This window comes from Gymnoscopelus microlampas (genome assembly GCF_963454915.1).
Source record: "Gymnoscopelus microlampas genome assembly, chromosome: 23".
Classification (NCBI taxonomy): domain Eukaryota; kingdom Metazoa; phylum Chordata; class Actinopteri; order Myctophiformes; family Myctophidae; genus Gymnoscopelus; species Gymnoscopelus microlampas.
Window position 1 is genome coordinate 30,004,424 of NC_139960.1, and position 20,000 is coordinate 30,024,423.

General features: G+C 42.5%; 1 protein-coding gene across 2 annotated transcripts in view; it reads left to right on the plus strand.

The window, feature by feature from the left end:
- The first annotated feature begins 4,243 nt into the window (after window positions 1-4,243).
- Window positions 4,244-20,000, plus strand: part of foxp2 (forkhead box P2) — a 163,001-nt gene continuing 147,244 nt past the window's right edge. For both annotated transcript variants that reach the window (XM_084050229.1, XM_084050228.1), the window contains exon 1: window positions 4,244-4,558. The gene's annotated coding sequence lies outside the window, so the exon portion shown is untranslated. The remainder of the gene's footprint in view (window positions 4,559-20,000) is intronic.

Here is a 20,000-nt window from a genome sequence, read left to right on the forward strand (position 1 = left end):
ACCTTGAAATTAAGTTAATGGTGGCTCTTGTCAAAGACATCTGAAACCAAGGATATAGCCTAATGGTTACATACTTATTTATTTATTGTATCAATAACTTTGTAAAGGTAAATCGCTGTTTTAAATGATGGGCATCTGAACTGGGAATGCATCTCTTCTGTCTAGTCCAGTGGTTCTCAACCTTTTCAGGCCGTGATCCCCCAAAATAATCATATTTGAACTGGGGACCCCCCACCCTGATAAGCACTTTGAATTGTAGGAGTCGAGGCATTACATTTAGTTTGACTCCCACAGAGACATATTGTGATTGGATTATTTGACAAGTTGGCAAATGTTTGACCAGTTTTTAGTATCGTTTGTTAATAACTTTTAATGCAGTGATAATCTTTTTCTTTTCTTCTTCTTCTTTATTTGGTATTAAAAAGGTCTTAAATTGTCAATTCACTGTCATCTGGGACCCCCCCCCCCCTCCCAAAGAAAAAAAGAATCATGTGGGCACTCCCCATGGGGGTCCCGACCCACGGGTTGAGAACCACTGGTCTAGTCTACCCATGAACAGTGTGCTGTAGGTTACTTTCAAGTCAGTAGATGGCACTCTATGATCAGAGCTAAAATATCAATCATTTTCTGCCACATGCAAAACCAGTTCACATTTACTGTTTTGTTTTGTCTGGCATAATGATTAGCAACATGCTATAAAAAACAACATTAGATCAACTTTTTTCTCAACGGGGGTGGGGGGGGGGGGGACTTAATTGTAACTCTGCTACAGTTAATACTAGTGTGACCTTGAGTGGACTGCTACACGTTGACCATTAGGCAGAGGTGTAAAGTAACTAAGTAGGCCTACATTTACTCAAGTACTGTACTTAAAGGTAGGGTAAGTGATATATTTTGTAATTGTTTTGTTTGTTTGTTAAAAAGGTTAAAGTACTATATTATGATAGTAATCATTGCTACAGAGCGTTTGTTCGGTCACAGGGGTCTCTCCAGCTCTTTAGTAAACAGAATATAGTACATTTTAAGGTAGGTCACAACATTTAAGCCAATCAGGAGAGAGCACTGAAAATACATTTTCTGTTTAATAAAGAGCTGGAGAGACACGGGAGACTCCTTTTACTGAAAAAACACTCTATAGCATTGAGTACTTTCAGAATATAGAGCTATTTAACACTTATTTCAACCAAAGTAAATCACTTCCCCTACCTTTAAGTACAATTTTGAGGTATTTTTTACTTTACTTGAGTATTTCCAATTACCAGTACTTTTACTTCTATTCCAGTACATCCTAGAGACAAATATTGTACTTTTAATCCACTATTATTTTAATTTCTTAGTTACTAGTATAGTTAGTTACTATTTTGATTATTATTACAAAACATACATTTAACCACTTCAGCCCTATATATATACACATTTCAGCCATTTGAAAATAGCCGATCTACAAGCTCACAATGCACTGTGAGCTTGTAGATCTGCTATTTTCAAAATATTTTATACATTTGAAAACTTGTGAATTAGGACATTCTGTACAATGAGTACTTTCTACTTTTGGTACTTTAAGTATATATTTTTTACCAATACTTTTGTACTAGGCCTACTACTACTATACATGTTTAACTGACTTTTTAAATGTATTTAACAGAGTATTTCTACATTGCAGTATTGATACCTTTTTGCAAAATGTGAGTACTTTTTCCACCACTGCCATTAGGTGGCAGCAACACATCACAATTCCCCAGATGTTGGCGCTGTTACTTCGTGCTGTTTCCTCCCATTAAACAGTAACTGCTAAGAAAATGTTTAATAGCAATTATTAGGATTTCCAATAATAATGTGATGGAATTTGAGCTAATGGTGTCTAAGTAATAGGTCTATTAGGTATGTGGATTATTTATATATATATATATATATATATATATATATATATATATATATATATATATATATATATATATATATAGTAAATAGACCTGTACGGTTTACCACAAGTTTAGTCATTGCAATTACTATTATTATTATGCGACGACATCACTGCATTTTTGCACATATATACTGGCTAATAATGTTGACGGTCAACATATAATAATTAATAATCCAATGATGCATTCAAAGCCAGAGTAACGCAAATATATAGCCTGTAGTGTAAATTCAATAATTGTTGTTTGTTTGTTTGTTTGTTTATTTGTTTGTGTGTTTGTTTGTTTATTAGAAAATAAACAATCACTCAATCAATCAATCAATCAATCAATCAATCAATGTTTGTTTGTTTATTAGAAAATAAACAGCAACAACGCGTTTCAATTTAATACAGAAACGTGTGCTTTTGACAATTAATCTGAAAACCATTTTTCGTCACTACAAAAAAATGGAAATAATAGACATTTATTTTTTAGAACAGTGTAGGCTATATTTCACAATTATCATTATTTCTTTATTGAAAATTGTCCTACGTGGAAAAGTCAGTCCAATTATTTGACAACTTTAGTTAGCTATAGTTACTTTATGGATGTTGATTATTATTACAAAACATAACCACTTCCAGCCCTATATACATTTCGGCTATTTGAAAATAGCAGATCTACAAGCTCACAATGCATTGAGATGCTGCTACCATTGTGAGCTTGTAGATCTGCTATTTTCAAAAGATTTGTGTACGTTTTATACATTTGAAAACTTGTGAAATGGTGTTTGATTCATTTTTAAAGAGCTGAATCCCCTTAAAAGATCCAGGTTAAATAGATCAGTTTATAGTTCTTGAATCTTGACCGTCCACTTCTTATTCATATTATGTATTGCTATTATTTTATTATTATTATTATTTATTCTCTCGGTTCAAACAGGAAAACATTTTTTAATGTTTATCTTTAAAACAAAGATAAACATAACAACAACAACAACAACAACAACAACTAATAGATATGGACACACTGTTGAAACATAAATGTCGTGTAATTTACTACATTCAAATATAAAGGATGGACAGACATTCCTTCAAACGTGAAATATATTGCGTGCGTTATATTGGTTCAAACCAAAATATAGTCTATACACTTAATAATTTTAATATGAGATTCTGTCTAACATGCATAATATCAATTGTACATTGAATTAAAATGTGCATAATTAATTAACATATCGATGCATAGCTAATTTACTAATTTATGCACAATAACCTGTTTACATTTTATCAGGACAACATGGTACGTTAATAGCTCTACTCTCCTAAACGTAAAATATGTTTGTTATTTCATAGTCATATTTTTGTTTTGTTTTGATGGATTGAATACACAGGACCCCAATGGAAACTAGCCATAGTGCTTTCTTGGGTTTCATCTTTTTAGCGTCCTTTTGTGTTGTACTTTCTGTGCTTTTTTTGCAAACTGTTAATAAAGTAGGCTATTCAATCAATCAATCAATCAATCAATCAATCAATCAATCAATCAATGTCTACGATTTGCAGCTGTAGTCAGGTGAAACTTATTTTAGGACCATATGCAGTCTTGTAGAAACAGAGAGATCCAGAGAGCTGGCTTCATACAGAAACAATGTTGTTGTTTTTCCTAATATTCCTTTGGTTTAAGTTCTGTAACTTGTTGTCACTGGAGTCAATTCGTTCTCTTAGACGTAGACTCTTATTATCAATCTCGTCTCGACACTGGAAATGCAATCGTGAGGAAAACAAAGTTTTCAAACCCGAGGGACACTAGTTTATAGTTTGACTTTATCTTCAACATCAAAGGGAACAAACAAACAACCGAAGTTCCCCCAAAAAAGTATTTCACTTTTTTTTTTATTGTTTACATAGCAGGTGGACCTGACTGACGTCACACGGGGTCGCAGTGTGCCTAAAAAAACAAGTGTGTGCGTGCGTGCGTGTGTGTGTGTGTGTGTGTGTGTGTGAGTGAGAGAGAGCGAGCGAGAGAGTCACACACACGTGTACACACACACACACACACACACACACACACACACACGCGTGTGTGTGCCTGCGAGGGGCCTCCTCCCCCCTGGGGCAGCATTCTAATAAGCTGCTCCCAAAATACTTGGAAGGAATACATCTCGATGTGTTGAATCGCAATCGGAGAAAAAAAAAAAAAAAGACGAAGACGAAGAAGCAAGCAAAAAAAAAAAACAAGCAGCTTCTTCTTGGCATTGCGCGTCATGCGAGAAGAGCATTCAAACAGGAGCCGGTTGCTATAGTGTACTTGCTTTTTTTTTTTGCTGTTGCATTCGTAATAACAGTAACACACACACAGCAGCAGCAAGCAGACACACACACACATACACACACAGCAAGACACAGCGTCTCAGCGCGTCTCCGTTTTGCACCCGAGGAATATCTCTCAAGCTTCTCTGTTTACTTGTTGTTCATTTTCCTGCCGTTACGGTGAACTCGTACAGTTAGAAGGTTTCTCCAGCGGCTGCGATCGAGCCTCGTGTCGCAACTAAAGGAAGAAGAGAGAGAGACGACTTTCTTCTTCTCAATCTCACCTGCTTCTTTATACTTTTCCCCAAAGAGAGGCTATCTTTATAGGCTATTATACCTGCGGTTTCGGTAAGTTTTCCCCACCAACCTACAGCGTGTATCTCTTTGAGTTTGATTGACTTCTCTGTCGTTATCGATGATCGTCCACTTGCACCTACATTTTGTGTAGAAGTTTTTTTGATTGATTGAATATTTTATCAGACAGAAATGCAGAACACTTGGTCTGAAAGCATAACACAAAAAAAAGTCCTTGCGGTGTTGTTTCCATTGGGGTCCTATGTATTCAATTAGTCAACATAACATTAAAAAATAACACCAAAGTGAATGTTGACCGCAAGTTTTTGAGCGATGCGTCCAATACTTTTTTTTTTCTTTTTTTGGAAAGCAAAACTTGTTGTTTACACGATCGATCGGATCGATGCATGTTGTTTGTAGCCTGTTATGAAAACGGCTAAATATGCAACAATGTGGCCATCATGTAACCGGTGCTGCTGCAACACCGGTGGCCACATTGTTGCATATTTCATTTTTCTTAGTTGCACATTGCTCGATTGTAACTACTTTAATGTTGGGACCTGGTTGCGGTTTGCATGGGGGTCGATGGAAGCACCGCGGTCCGCGGACCCTCTTCTCTTCCAAGCCGACAGAAAAATCGCAGACCCTGCATAATCGTTTCGACATTTGCAAATAATGAAGCGATGGTATACTGGCTATAACACCACATTTTAAAGGAAAGCCAATTGGAAATTAGTAAGGCATAATTTGAAAAAGTAACTTTTTTTTAAAGTTACATTTTTAAGAGATAATCAAACTGATCAGCTGGAAATTATTTTGTTATTTACCAATTTGTCTCTGTAGCACAACAATTTCAATACTTTTGTCATGTTGATTGTATGCACATTTAGTAGCCTACATATGTGCCAGGCTATAATAGACTACCTAAGGTTGTAGCATTCAAATTGGTGTTTGCAATATTATGTTCTATATTCTGTTGCAATAATGAAAGGAACGATTAATACAGTACATTGCATATAACAGTGTTTACAATTTGAAACGGAGACTATACCCTATTAATTATGATACAGTAGCATCAGCATGTATGTCAGTTTATAGAAAGCACTGTTGATAATTGCTCCAATTTAAATGATATTTTCTTATGATCTTGCTGGCATTGCTTGTACACCTATAGCCTGCTGTTTTGGTCATTGCATGTACAGTATAGACTAAAGATGCGTGACTGTTTTGCCCATACTAATACTAAACTAAGTGTAACACAGTATGACATTTTTAAGCCACAATGTTTAAGCCCATATACTTATATAGGCAGCTAAAATACTAACTATAAAACTATAATGTTCTATTCAAAGCATAGCAGGGCTGTAACTTTGAATAACAATTATATTTAAGAATTCTCAGCTGATTAGCCTACCAGAATGATCACTGGAGATAACAACATAATTATTATCATCAGCATTTTGGCAACACCTTACCGTTCTTGCTTGTCCCATTTTCATATTCCATAATTACATATTTTTGTTTTTGCATTGTCCAGTAACACACAGAACAGTGATGCTGTCAGTTTTCACCATGACAGTCCTGTAGGCTACTTGAGTCATTTAGCTACACTAACCCCACTGTTATATAAGCTGCACTTCTGTTCCATAGCTACCACACACACACACACACACACACACACACACACACACACACACACACACACACACACACACACACACACACACACACACACACACACACACACACACGCTTCTCTCACAGTGTTTCAACCGCTGTTCTCTCGCAATCACTGTGTCCCCCCCCAATCTCTCCCAAAAAATCCATAGGTGTAACTTAAAAAGAGAGAGAGAGATAGCATGAGAGAGAGAGAAAGAGAGAGAGAGAGAGAGAGAGAGAGAGAGAGAGGGGGTGAGAGAGAGAATGAAAGACTAACAAGGTAGTAAGAGGTGCTGAACTGTGCGGGGGCCTGTCCTCTTGATCAGCTTTTCACCTCTGGCTTAGCAGGGTCGACCTCTCTTTGTTCCAGCCGCGGGGTGCACAGGTGTTCCCTGGCTGGCCCGTGCAGGTGTGTGTGCCAGTCCCAACCCCCAACCCCCTCAACCCCCCACACCACCCCCCTCCCCTCCTCTTCACTCACTCAGCAGCTCTCCTTGGTCTTCAAAGCCCCCCCGCTATAGTAAAAAGAAATGTTAGTGGCAGTGTGTACCGGCCCTGTCCCTGCTGTGTTTAGAATGTTTTTATTTATTTTTAAAAAGCCTCTGTTATCATTTTCTTTGATGCTATCGATGTGTTGTGAAAACGGGGTCATGCTGTTTGCATCTTGCTTGTTTTTTAATGTGTCGTTGGTTAGTGGTGTGATGCGCGCGAGCGAGCGCGCGTGTGTGTGTGTGTGTGTGTGTGTGTGGGGCCAGATAAAAAGTGATGCTAATCACTTTCCAAGGCAATAGGGGAGACAGATCGAGAGAGAGAGAGAGAGAGAGAGAGAGAGAGAGAGAGAGAGAGATGGAAAGAGAGTGGGACTAATGGTTACTGACCGCGGATGGGAGCGCTGTGCTTATTATCCTGAGTCTCTCCACTCTGCGTCCATTTTTTGATTGCTGCATTCATCATGGGCCGCTGGTGCTCTACATTATGGTAATAGGAAAATGAATGTCCGCCGTGGGATTAATGTATATACCCCCCCTGTCACACGTTTCAATCATTTATCAAAATTAAGATTCCGCTTTCAGCTCCATCCTTGCAGATCTGACGCAAGATTCTTGTCTTGCATTTGAAAATAGTAACTGCGGGTGGCCTCAGACACAAGGAAGTATAAAACAATTATGGCAATTTATTTGAGTGCTGTTACGAGAGTCTTGATTGTGGTGTTGTGTGCGTGCTGCATTTGAAACTGTGACAACTGGAGGCACTGTGCAGAACAAGTACAGGTACGAAAATGTGGGTATTATTATATGAAGATGCAGCAGAACTGCATTGTATGACGCAGGCTATGTCTTTACCGGTGAAACGCATCGGTAGAGGCAGACCGATATACCGTATCAGTTTAACCGATATATCGGTAAGCCATCGGTCAGCCATTATTTGACTTTTTAGCAACATTGCCATCTGCAATTATGCAGCTGATGTGTCCTGATTTTGAATCACCTAGTGTCGCTATTTTGGGCAAAACGTTTTCAAAATAGCAGATCTACAAGCTCAAAACACGTCACTTTGTGTGGCATTGTGAGCTTGTGGATCAGCAATTATTGTTTTAATCTTTGAATAAAGTTCAGTTTGAGTGTATTTTTTTTATTTACCTGTTTTGGTCATTGTCCATAGATTTCATATTGAAGTTTTTCAAATTGATTCCAAGATTTGGCACAAATATTGGTCAAAACAAAACACATCAGTAATTGGTTGGTGGTCTAGGACGTTCAAAATCAGCATTGCCATCGGACCCTAAAATCTGGCATCGGTTGGGCTCTACAAACATCGGTGAACTCGCTCTCGTTCGCTTTTCTGACTTTTGCTCTTGAATTGCACTGTCTCCCCGGCACCTCCGTAACGAAGCAGAAACCCAGCTCGGCATCAGCGGTGTTGCATGTGTTTGTTGTGAGAAAGAAAGGAAAAATGGAGGGGGTGGAAAAGCAAAAACAAGGGAGTGGTGCCCCGGTTTCACTTTCATAACATCTCCTGGAGTCCATGTGCATGACCTACGTGGCCCTGTGTGATTCCACACCACAGCCAAGTCAAAAAAAAAAAAAAAACAGCACTGGGCTTAATGGCAATTATACGGGAAAGCTTTCTGTTATTATCCCTGCTAACTTCATAGAAATGTTTCCATGACAACCTCAGTGCAAGTTAAAGCAACCAGAAGTGATCAAGCCCTTTTTTCCCCTTCTCCCTTCTCCTTTTTTCCTCTCCGTCTTCTCTGTCTCCCTTCCCGCACCCCCACCACTACCACCACCTCAGCCCCACCAGTAAGAATGGAATTTGTGTTGACAGTTCTGGCCTTTAATGGCACTTTTGTGCCGCGCAAAAGTATTTGTTTACCGGGATCATATGCTGCGAGCTGTCAGCCTGGAGAGATTGACTCCTTAAGATAAAAGAGTGTATTACATGCTTAAGCCCCCTCCCCCCCCCCCCTCCCCCCCCCTCCACTGTTACTCCGTCCCTCCATCTCTCCATCCCGCACTCCCCCTTTTGCACTGTAATTATCCACATCATAGTAATGGTGTGTGCGCGCACCGGTTCCCTGAATATCAGATTTATACTTCAGTTGTGCGCCGTATCGCGCACCGGAAAATAGCTGATCTACAAGCTATCAACGCACAGCTGTGCGACACATTGACAGCTTGTAGATCTGCTATATCCGGTGCGCGACACGGCGCACAACCAAATATAAATCAGGCATAAGGGTCTGTGAGAGCTCAGACTTTTTTAGTTACGCTTCGGGTCACTCGTGTCTCCTTAAGCCGGACTTGACTCAGCTCAACTCTTGGTTGTGTGTGTGTGTGTGTGTGTGTGTGTGTGTGTGTGAGAGTGTGAGTGTGAGAAAAACAATGTGACTCTTTGGCCAGATAAAGGCGTGCAGGGTAGAGTCAGAGGACGCAGGGGGATTAGGAGAGCGAGATTTCAGCCAGGCCCACGCTGCACCGAGGTGAAGAGTTGAAGCCTCCGAAAGTGTGTATATCTCTGCTAACACTGCCGCTTCAGAGCGGCCATGTGTTGTTTGTATCTCGGTTCGGTGTCACGTGTGCAGTTGTACATTTCTTGGTTTTTGCACTGATGTGGGCTAGTTCGATTGGTTTGGTTGGACAATGGGGGGGGGGGGGGGGGGAAACTAAAACACGTTGGACCTGTCTTGTGTTTGTTTTTTTTATTCATGTGAAAATCCTCAAACCTCAAATATTATCATCCAGCATCACCACACTGGCCTGTTGGGATGGCTGTTGAATGACACGAATGACCTGACATCTCATAGGCCTACATACCTTACAGATATATTCTGACGACAAGGTATTTGTCTTTCGTGTATCACTGTCAAATGTTTGAACATTTATGGTATTTGTCAACTAATATATTAGTTGTGTTAGAAGACAAATCTGTAAAATTGTGTTTTCAGCGTACAGTCATGCAGAGACCAGCCAGTCATACCAGGCTAAGAAATAAACATTCTATTGTTGATTTACTGGCTATTGTCCTATAGACTGGTATAATTAATAGATTATATCTAAAGTTCACAAGCAATTTGATCATCATTTTTCAATAAATAATTCATTCAGCATGGGGGGGGGTCATAGAAAATCCTAATCATCTTCCTCTAGCAACGTCTTGACTCTTGGTCAACTAAGACCAAACCGACCGATTAATCGATTATTCAACTATGATATTAGGGGACAGCCCTAAAATCCAGAGTGAATTGTTTACTCCCTCACAGTTAAACTATCTCTGTGTGTGTGTGTGTGCGTGCGTGCGTGCGTGCGTGCGTGCGTGCGTGCGTGCGTGCGTGCGTGCGTGCGTGCGTGCGTGCGTGCGCACGCAAACTGCGGAAATAATATGCACGCACGCATATTATTTCCGCAGTTTGGTGAGAAGCGCATTGTGGTAACCGTTCCTCGCCCCAAATCACAGCACCCCATGGTGTTTCGCGGACGGAGGCCAACGGATTAGACCCGGGGTGAGCGTGTTTTGGGACGAGCGTTCTTCCGTCAAAACAAAACAAACGAACAGCTGCTTGCACGTGCAGCCACACACACACACACACAGTTGAATTGATAGTTAGTAAGCTCCCAGCAGTTAAAAAAGTTACAAAACAACAACGCAGTTTATCTTCTGTCGCCGAACCGAACCCAATGATAATAAGGTTAGCCTAGCTTGTAGCAACACCAACGCAGTGTGCAGCGCGCGGCCGCGCGCATGCGTCTGTGTGTGTGCGCGTCTGTGTGTGTGTGTGTGTGTGTGTGTGTTGGGAGTAGTGCATTACTAGTCTGGGAGGCATTGCCTCGGAGTTTGGACAGCGGGGGCGCGGCCACTGCGTTGTGATTCAAATCAACAGCCAATGAAGAATAGGGGGCGGGATCCACATGCAGTGGGTGTTGCATCTAAATAGGATCGACGGGAAGCAATTTCCCCTTGAGAAATTTCGACCGCCATTGTTGTGTACTGCTGTTTGCCTCTCGTCGGACTTTTTAGACGAGTTGCAACCGGTAAGAGGCGTGTCCGCTCAGATTCAGAGCGTGACGTACATCCCGCCCACAAATACAGGGGGTTTGGCCCAGAAGTTCCTCGCCGAGCCGGCGAAAACTTCTGGGAACTCAGATTAGTGCATTACTGTTCCAACCTGGTTTTTAGACGTTGGACATTGGTTCTGACTATAAGCAAGTGTTGTCTTGTTAGGATGTTATGGGATCAGTGTATTGTTCTATACCAGGGGTCTTCAATGTTTTTCAGGCCAAGGACCCCTTAGCTGTCAGAGAGATGAAGCAGGGACCCCCAACTAATACTGTATTGCAGATTCAACTTTTTCATAGATAGCTTCATAGACTTATTTGACAGCACTATCATCAGTGATGTGTAAATTCATGATGTTTGTTTGTTTACACACTATATTTTCTATAAATATGTTGATTTTCAGAAATGTACAGTACCACTTAAACCCTCAACTTAGTACTTTGTAAACTTGACCTTTGGCGCTGTACTTGGTTCACTCTTTTTTCCCTGTACACCAAATCTCTTTGCCGAAAATAGGGAGCTTGTAAATCTGCTATTTTCGGCAAATGTTCCCCTCAGAATAAGGATGCTAGCCTATCACACAAACATTTGGTGGCCCTCCTATGTAAATCTAAGGACCACCTAGGGGTCCCGGACCCCCTGTTGAAGACCCATGTTCTATAACCAGGTGTTGGCTGTGTACTGGGATCAGTGTGGGTTGGTTGATTATAACCAAACCAGGTGTTGTGTTGTCAGGCTACTACTGGGATCAGTTGGTAGAACTGGACATTGGTTCTAGGTGTTTAGTGTTGGGTTGTACTGGGATCAGTGTGGCAAAATGGCAAGTTTGCATGGAATGGGGTAGACTAAAAGATTAATCATTGACTAAAACTAGACTAAAATGTAAACCGTTTTTGTTGACTGAAACGAAACTACATACTTAATGTTTTGTTGGACTAAGGTAAAGACTAAAATGCTCGACTTTTAGTCCACTAAAACTTGACTAAATAAAAACAGGATGAGGTTGACTAAATATGATAAACTATTGAAACTGGACTTACATTTAAAAATGGCTGATAAAATCCAACACTGGTACAGTGGTACAAAGCTTAACACAATGTTGAATAAATGTGACTAACAATAGCGTTTTCCATCATCACACCAACTCGATAATATTTTGAGGGAAAAAATAAGAATGAATTAATTCTATTAATAAAGAATTTTATTACATTTTTATTCAATTTGTATTGCGGCCGGGCCTAACTTTTTTCCTGACGGAAACTCTGCATTCTTGAGACTCAGACTGGTGATTATTATCAACTGATACAACACAATATTCTGCTCTATTGAAGCTGTTCTGCGTCGGTGACCCTGCCAGAACATCTGGTGACACACTTTATGGTCACGACTGTCCACGTTGAGAAAGCCCGGTCTAGACTTTGACCTTGTCCTCCTGGTTTCCCTAGTGGCTGACCCTGGCAAAATACCATTAGTCTGGTCTATTCAACATCTGACCTGTCAACCTGTTTATCTAATGAACTATGTCATTCCTAGGAGTGTCATGATCATGACATTGTACTTGATGATTAATTGTGACACAAATAATTGTGATTAATGATTGAATGGTGTTTTTGGCATTGAACATTGGCACATAGCCTATAAATGAAAATATCCGTTTGGCTTTTAGGCGTCGTAATTTCTTTTTTACATGCACAGGGCAGATATGACAAATAACTAAAATATACAAATAAATGACGAGCTCAAGCTTGAAGATCATCTATTTCCACTATTTTCTGAAAATGCTTGAGAATGCATGATAATTTTTTCAACATTGAAACGATTATGATGATTATTCAAAATTATTGCGATTATCTCAAATAATTGCGATCAGGTGATTATGTAATAATTGTGACAGGCCTACTGTCATACATCCTCTGAACCACAGTACAGTTGTCAACGACCACAGACTATTTATTCCACCCCAACATGCACACATTACACACCAAATAATTGCATGTTGACACGCCATTTGGCATGGTGTGAACGCCCAAGTAGCATTTACACGAGTGACGGGGACTGGAGAGTGGAGGCATTGGCTGGGAGGGTGGGGGACAGTGTTTTGGTATGAAAGAGACTGCCCTGGTTTCAGGGGGTCTCGGCTCTGAATCAAAGATCGAGGGTCACTCGTGGTAAAAGGCAAGGTCACTCCCGCCGTGACTCTGACCACATTCAAGGCCCGCCAGGCTTTCACTCTAGTAAACAACCAAGGCTCAGTGAGGGGTGGATGCTGTCAGTTTGGCCATTGTTGTGAAAGCATATTCAGCAAATAGCCTCTTTATGAAGGCCACATAGATTGTATTATGATTATTTCTGACCTGGTTGTTGTTGATTCGAGGATTCGACTTAAGAGATGTGCCTTTGCACAATGTTGCGAGAGAGTGGGTTATTTTATGAAAAACATGATGAAAGATGAATTGCAAAAAGATGGTAAAAATTAAAAAGATGGTTCCCCAAAATGGGTGTTACTGATATGAATATAGAAACATTATATTGAAACTGAAAGTCAGTCAGCATGGTTGTATGTTGTTGATATATATATATATATATATATATATATATATATATATATATATATATATATATATATATATATATATATATATATATATATATATATGGCACGGAGTAAACCATCTTCTGGATTGAGTTGGTATGTAATAATAATGTACGCACGGCGATGACATCTGGACTCCAGTATTCCCTTGCGTTGGGCAGCAACGTGGGGAGTATCGATCAGTTGTACGCTGGTTCCATTCAACAGCGGAAACACAAACAAACAGTGACCTTCCTTTCACTGGAACCGCGCGCGTCTCCAAGGACCAATCCTCTGTAGCAGAGAGAGAGGGAGAGATACGCAAGGGGGGAGAGTGTGGAAGAAAAGCTGTTTATTTCAAACATGTTGTGAGTAAAAAAAAAAGGAAAAGAAAAACTGGAGCGGGGGGTGATGAAGGGGGGGGGGGGGGGTTGTGACGGTAACGTTCTTTGACAGCCACATTAGGCTGCAGAAAGAGCATCCCGCTCAGGGGCGAGGGCATATGGTGGCGCCTTCTGCCGGCGTCGCTTCGGAACAAGTTCCAACACTCGCGGGGGGTCACGACTGTCTCAGGTTTGTTCCCTTCTCTCGTGTTTTTCGCTCGTCTAAATAAAAACAGGCGGACAGATAAAGGGGAAAAAAAAGAAAACAGGAGGGTCGGTGGGGTTGTTAGTGCTGTATACAGTAGCGCTCTGTCTTCCACCCCACGAACCCTTTGGGGGGGGTCAAGAAAGACAGTTATTTGGTTGTAGAGCGGGAGGAGAGGTAGACGTGACATTTTCATTTGTGCGTTTTTACATCTCTTGTGTTTTTGGGGTTTGAGCACGACAAACACAAGTTTGCATACAACATGGCGGTAACCCAGTTATATGGAAGTATAGTGCAGGGCTTCCCCACACAACAGTGGCTCCAGGGGTGCTAAGGGTGCCCAGCGTGCTTATCCACACTCCACCATGCTGCCCCGATTTACACACACACACACACACACACACACGCACACGCACACAGAAAGAAACACAGAGAAAGGGAAGAGACACAGAGAGCAAAATATTTAAACTAATTTCAAGAAGACTGGTGGCATGAACAATGCAAAAGCCAAATTATTTACTGCCACCGTCTTGCAATATAACAAACAGACTGCTATTTGACTGACAGCATGCAGTCAAATCTCCAGTGTAAAATTGGACCTCTGAGGGTCAGGTAAAATGTCGATGCTGAGAAAAGAGGGGTTTAAGTGGTTAATAAACAACGGCCGTGTAAGTTGGACGGGATGCATGCTGAAGGATGACGCAGGGCTGTGGTCTTGAGACCCTGTAATTACAGGCTACCGTGCGGCTCCTCCGTGGATGCTCGCCTATGGGTCGCGGCAAAGGCCTCTCTGAAGCTCCCTGACGCAACCCCCTCCTTTCCTTTTTTCCTTCCCCCCCCCTTTTCTTCTGAGGAGATGAAATGGCCACAACATATGGACGCGGCAACACAATGGTTTATTTTTATGATATCTTGACGAGTGGTTTTTAATTCAGATTGTCACTGCTGGCGAGCGAGCAGGCCAGATGGTGAAGACGAGTGCCCATCAGAGCCTAAATACCTCCAGGCAGCTGTTGCTCATAAACTTAGTTATTTTCTCTCTGTTTCTCTCTCTCTATCTCTCTCTCACTGTCTGTCTGTCTGTCTGTCTGTCTGTCTGTCTGTCTGTCTGTCTGTCTGTCTGTCTGTCTGTCAGTCTCTCTTATCTATCTATCCAACTATCTATATATCTATCTATCTATCTATCTATCTATCTATCTATCTATCTATCTATCTATCTATCTATCTATCTATCTATCTATCTATCTATCTATCTATCTATCTATCCCCCCCCCCACACACACACTTTAATGTAGCTTGGGTCAAGAGCAGTCAAACCTGTTAGAACACCTGTTTTCTTCTGATGAAGATCTGTTGTTTTGTCGTTTCATTAGGCAGGGCACAGAGTTGTGGTGGTGTGGGGGGGGGGGGGAGGGGGGGGGCGTTCCTTGTGGTTGCAAATGTGACTGGCACTGGGCCAACTTGGCACAGCACACAACAGTGAGAGAGAGACAGAGGCAGAGACAGACAGACAGAGAGAGAGACAGAGACAGAGTGCAACTTTTCTTTTCAGGAAAGCAAAAGTTATGTGTTTTACTCACATTCTTTATTAACGCTGTGAGTTCACCACAGTATATAGGGCTTACCCTATATACTTGTACGACCAATAGCGAAAATAGCCTGGTATTGTCGATAATTCTGATTTGTTTTTTTACATGCCGGGTTGAAAGTGGTTAAATTGAACACTTACGATTTTACAGTGTCGTTCTAGGATGCCTTTGCCATAGGTTAAGCTTTCCAGCCACCTAAAACGAGAGAGAGAGAGAGAGAGAGAGAGAGAGAGAGAGAGAGACAGAGGGGGAGAGAGAGAGAGAATGGACTAAGTCACTGTGTTCGTGTGTGTGCGCATACATGCGTGGCGGTTCATGTATCATCCTCCCACCCGTACAATAGCGTGGCGGGCTGGTGGTGAATGAGCGCGGGACATGCCCGGCAGCCCAACACGTGTGTATGGCACACGCCACTTGCCCCCCCCCCCCCACCATCACCACCACCAACATCCCACTCCACTCTACTCTACTCCCCTTCAACCCAACCCCCCCCCCCCCCCCCATTCTCCCCTTCATCATCATCTGGCATTCTCCCGCGGCGCTCGCTCCTTAACCACATGTGCCAGCCAGCGCTCGGTGGGCCCCCGCTCTTGAACTCGCTCCGGGGCTAATTGTTCGCTGGTAAACGGCACGCTTGTTGGTGGTAGTTTGTCGTGTACCCCCCCCTCCTCCCAACATCCCGACAGGGCGATACAGATCACCATCTCTCCCTGCAGTTTATCCACACACACACCCCCTCTTCCCCACCCCTCCCCATATATAAGTCTGAAGATTGCCGCTTGTAATCCGGCCCGCGCGCTGAATGCAACAAATACACCATGAAATTAAAGGTTCTCGCGGCGCTGAGAGCTCCGTGCGAGATCACCGTTCCTTCGGCTGTTTCTGTGGAAATCGGGGCGGCACGGTGGAGTGTGGATAAGCCGTTCATTTGACGCTACTCCCAATTGACACTAGTATTTCTCTCTCTCTCTCTCTCCCTCACTCTTTGGGACAAGTTGATTATTAGTTACCTCGTACGGTGTACTTATCACTTATCAGTTACGGTGTCAACTCTCTGGAAGCCGTGCGGTAAAATCCGTAGTGTGTAATGTAGAGTCGCAGGAGGTGAAATGCGCCGAAGGAAGGAACACAAACATGGCTGACTGAAAAAGTCTAAACCCCGACGGAAATGTGTATTAATATTCTACACAGTAAAATCCCAGCGTTAATTTAAGTCAGAAGAGTGAATAAATGAACTCTTGAATGAAACTCTTGAGTGTACAAAATGGAACAAAAATGAACCGAATTAACGCTAAGGATTCTATTCAATTCTAAAGTGCTGGCCTGTAGTCCAATTCACCCTGATGGCGTTTAATCTAGTGTCACTGTACTTCATAACGACCACGAGGGACTCCCTCTGTTAGCTGCTTTGAGAGACCCACGCAGACAGACAGACAGACAGAGAGACGCAGACAGAGCCGGTGCGGGCCCCTGTGGCGAGCTAATCACTTCTGAGTCCATGCCTCTCTCCTCCTTCTTCCTCTCCTACCTTTCCTTCTATCCTTGTCTCTCTCCGCCTCCTCCTCCTTGATCCTTCTTTTCTCAGGCAAGCCTTGGTGTGGGTCTTACACCTTTCTCTGTCTGTCTATCTGTCTGTCTGTCTGCCTCTCTCTCTCTCTCTCTCTTCCCACACACGCACGCACGTGCGCGCGCACAGGGGCTGCATAAAAGCCAGGTCCCCACAAACCCCCTCTCTGATACGGGGAGAGTTCATTAAAGATGTGCCTTTGATGGGCAGTCCTCCTTTTTTTCTGCAGGACTAACGTTTTTTTTCCTTCTCTCTCTCTCTCCTCCAAATACCTTGATGTCGAAGCTTAAGAAGGCATTGTGCAGCAAAGCCCTCCTTTTGATGCGGCTTATTTAGATCTGCATAGTAAATCAAGGAAATGGGGGGGTGGGGGGAGTAAATAACGAGCCAGCAGATGGAAGCGAGGAGATAAGGCCGGCCGGGCGAACAATCGCATTTGTATTTTGTTATGATGTTGACAGCAGCTAAAATTCACTAATCTCGCGCCACTGATCTGCATTTCAAAGAAATCTCATTTAGCGGGGGGAAGGATAAAGTTCCCTGCATTGTGTCTTTTTTATTGCATTCTTTGCTAATTTATCTCGACTGCAGATTTTTTTTTCTTCTTTCTGTTTAACCCATTTAGACCGGGAAAGAATCTGTGTCATTTTTAGATTTCTCTGGGCTATTAAAAAAAATAGCAGATATACAAGATCACAGCGCGGCGAGTGTAGATCTGCTATTTATTAGTTTTAAATCGTGAAAATGTGTGCAATTGTTTTTATATATATATATTTTTTAAGCAAACATTTGTAAAATATTTTGTTCCAGGATCCCCCCAGAAGCAAAGATTTGTGTTACGAATGTTCGCTTTAAAGAAATATATATTTGAAAGATTTGCACAAATTTTCAAGATTTTTCAAAAATAGCAGATCTACAAGTTCATACAAGCTCATAGTGCCGTGCTATGAGCTTATATATCTGCTACTTTTCGAATAACCCAAAGAAATCTAAAATGACAGAGATGCGTCCCCCGGATTGAATGGGTTAACAGGCGGGTGTTGGGGGTGGGGGGGGGGAGTTTGGTGGCGGGCGCAGCGGTGAGCAAGCGTGCGCCTCGGCCGCTGAGGAGGTGGTGGTGGTGGTGGTTGGGGTGGGGGGGAGGGAGGGGGTGAGTCGGTGGTCTTAAATACTGTGTGAAAGCGTTTACGTCTAGACCGCGAGCCGAGGGTAATTACACGTCTGCCCATGAATAGAATGAGTTTGAAGACTCATCTTTGTTCGGAGCCAGGGCCTGAATTGCTCGACCAACACAGATAAGGGAGAAGGGGACCGCTCGGTCCCCGCGCAGGGAAAAAAAAAATACCGTCAGTGACTTTCCATAACGACCCACCCCACCCCCCGCGCCCGCCCCCCGCTTCTTTTCTAACGCCGGGGATGGTATTTACTTTAAAGATAAAATTATTGTGTACAGTAATCTGACTTGTTAGCATAATGTCCCCTTTCATCCTCGGACCCTCCTTCAGCCAGCATGCGGAGGTATTTGTGGGGGCCGCGTCTTAAATAGTTTATCTTGACTTAGCGCGCCGCTCAGCGCTTTATGTAAATATCAGCCCTATAGCATTATTAGGCCTTCATGAATACTTGAATGTGGTATTTCTCGTATTTTTATAAGTTGATAGAATTCACCGAAGGGTTTTGTATTTGGCGTAAAGATATGTGCGGGTATTTGTAAATCCCCTCGAATTGGAGGTCACATGGACTAATAGTGGCTCCTAATGCGTTCCCAGTGAATAAAATATGACATGTGCATAGCTCAGAGGTGTTATTGAAGTCAACTCAGCATTTCTTTTTTTGGTGTGTGTGTGAATGGGGCATTAACTTCAAAATTATGTTTTTTTTTAAATCCAAATGACTGTGAAGGGGAAAAAAGGTATTTGATGGCAGTGATGTAGGCTATCACCGTCGTCATGTTTATAGTGTTCATCCGAGCCATTTGATTCAGCTCGGCTATTTGCACGAGTTATCTGCATTTATTTATTTTATTATTACATAATCAACTCGATGTCTGTGTTTGCGCAGCACTGCATTTCCTATTCAGAGATAGATGGCCGGGCGATGCACACAATGCAAATAGATGATATTGTGGTTTTGGCGTGGGCCTATTTGATTCTAGACAGTACCACTACCAACCTCGTCAGAGCTGTTTTCCCTGCGGACCATGGTGCACTGCATGCATGGGGTTTGGTGTCCTGCTGCCCTCTCTCCTGCCTCCAACCGCTCCCCCTCGACACACTCTGAGTAAATGTTGCACAGCAATCTGTGCAACACCTCCCCTCCACCCACCCCGCCAAATTCAAAACGGTAAAAAATAATAGCACTTGGCAGGTTCTGTTTTCAGCAGTACTCTTCGGGGGCTCAGGGCTTTTTGTACAGTTCAGAGAGCACATTCCACGGGATTCAGCAGTCGCTTGTTGCCTGTAGGGGTCATTGGAATTCTGGGAGAATAAAAGGAGGGAGAGCGAGCAAGAGAGAGAGAGAGAGAGAGAGAGGGAGAGAGAGAGAGAAAGAGAGAACCTCAGAGAGGTGAAGCAACCAGGCCATTTGCCGGCCCTTTCGCACTCGACACTGGCAGAAGTTTGTCTAGCCTACGGTTTCTGCACCAGGTGAATTTTAAATGCCGCGAGGGGGGTCAACTTGCTTTTTAAAACGTTACGTAGTGTATGCGTGCCATAAAATGTCTTGAGCTGCGTCCTGCTGCATCCAAGTGTACAGCCAGGCTCGCACTCGTCACGATTAGCGCAGAACATCATCAGCTCTAATGGGGCTAAATTGTGTAGACGCCACGACGTGTACAGTTTAGCGCAGGCAGCTGAGAGAGGGAAAGGACATGAGAAAATCAAACGTGTCAGGTTTAACTACGTGATTTACTCGGCGTTGAGAGCTTGAGCCTTCCAGGGGCTGCACCCTTCAAGTCGAGAGAGA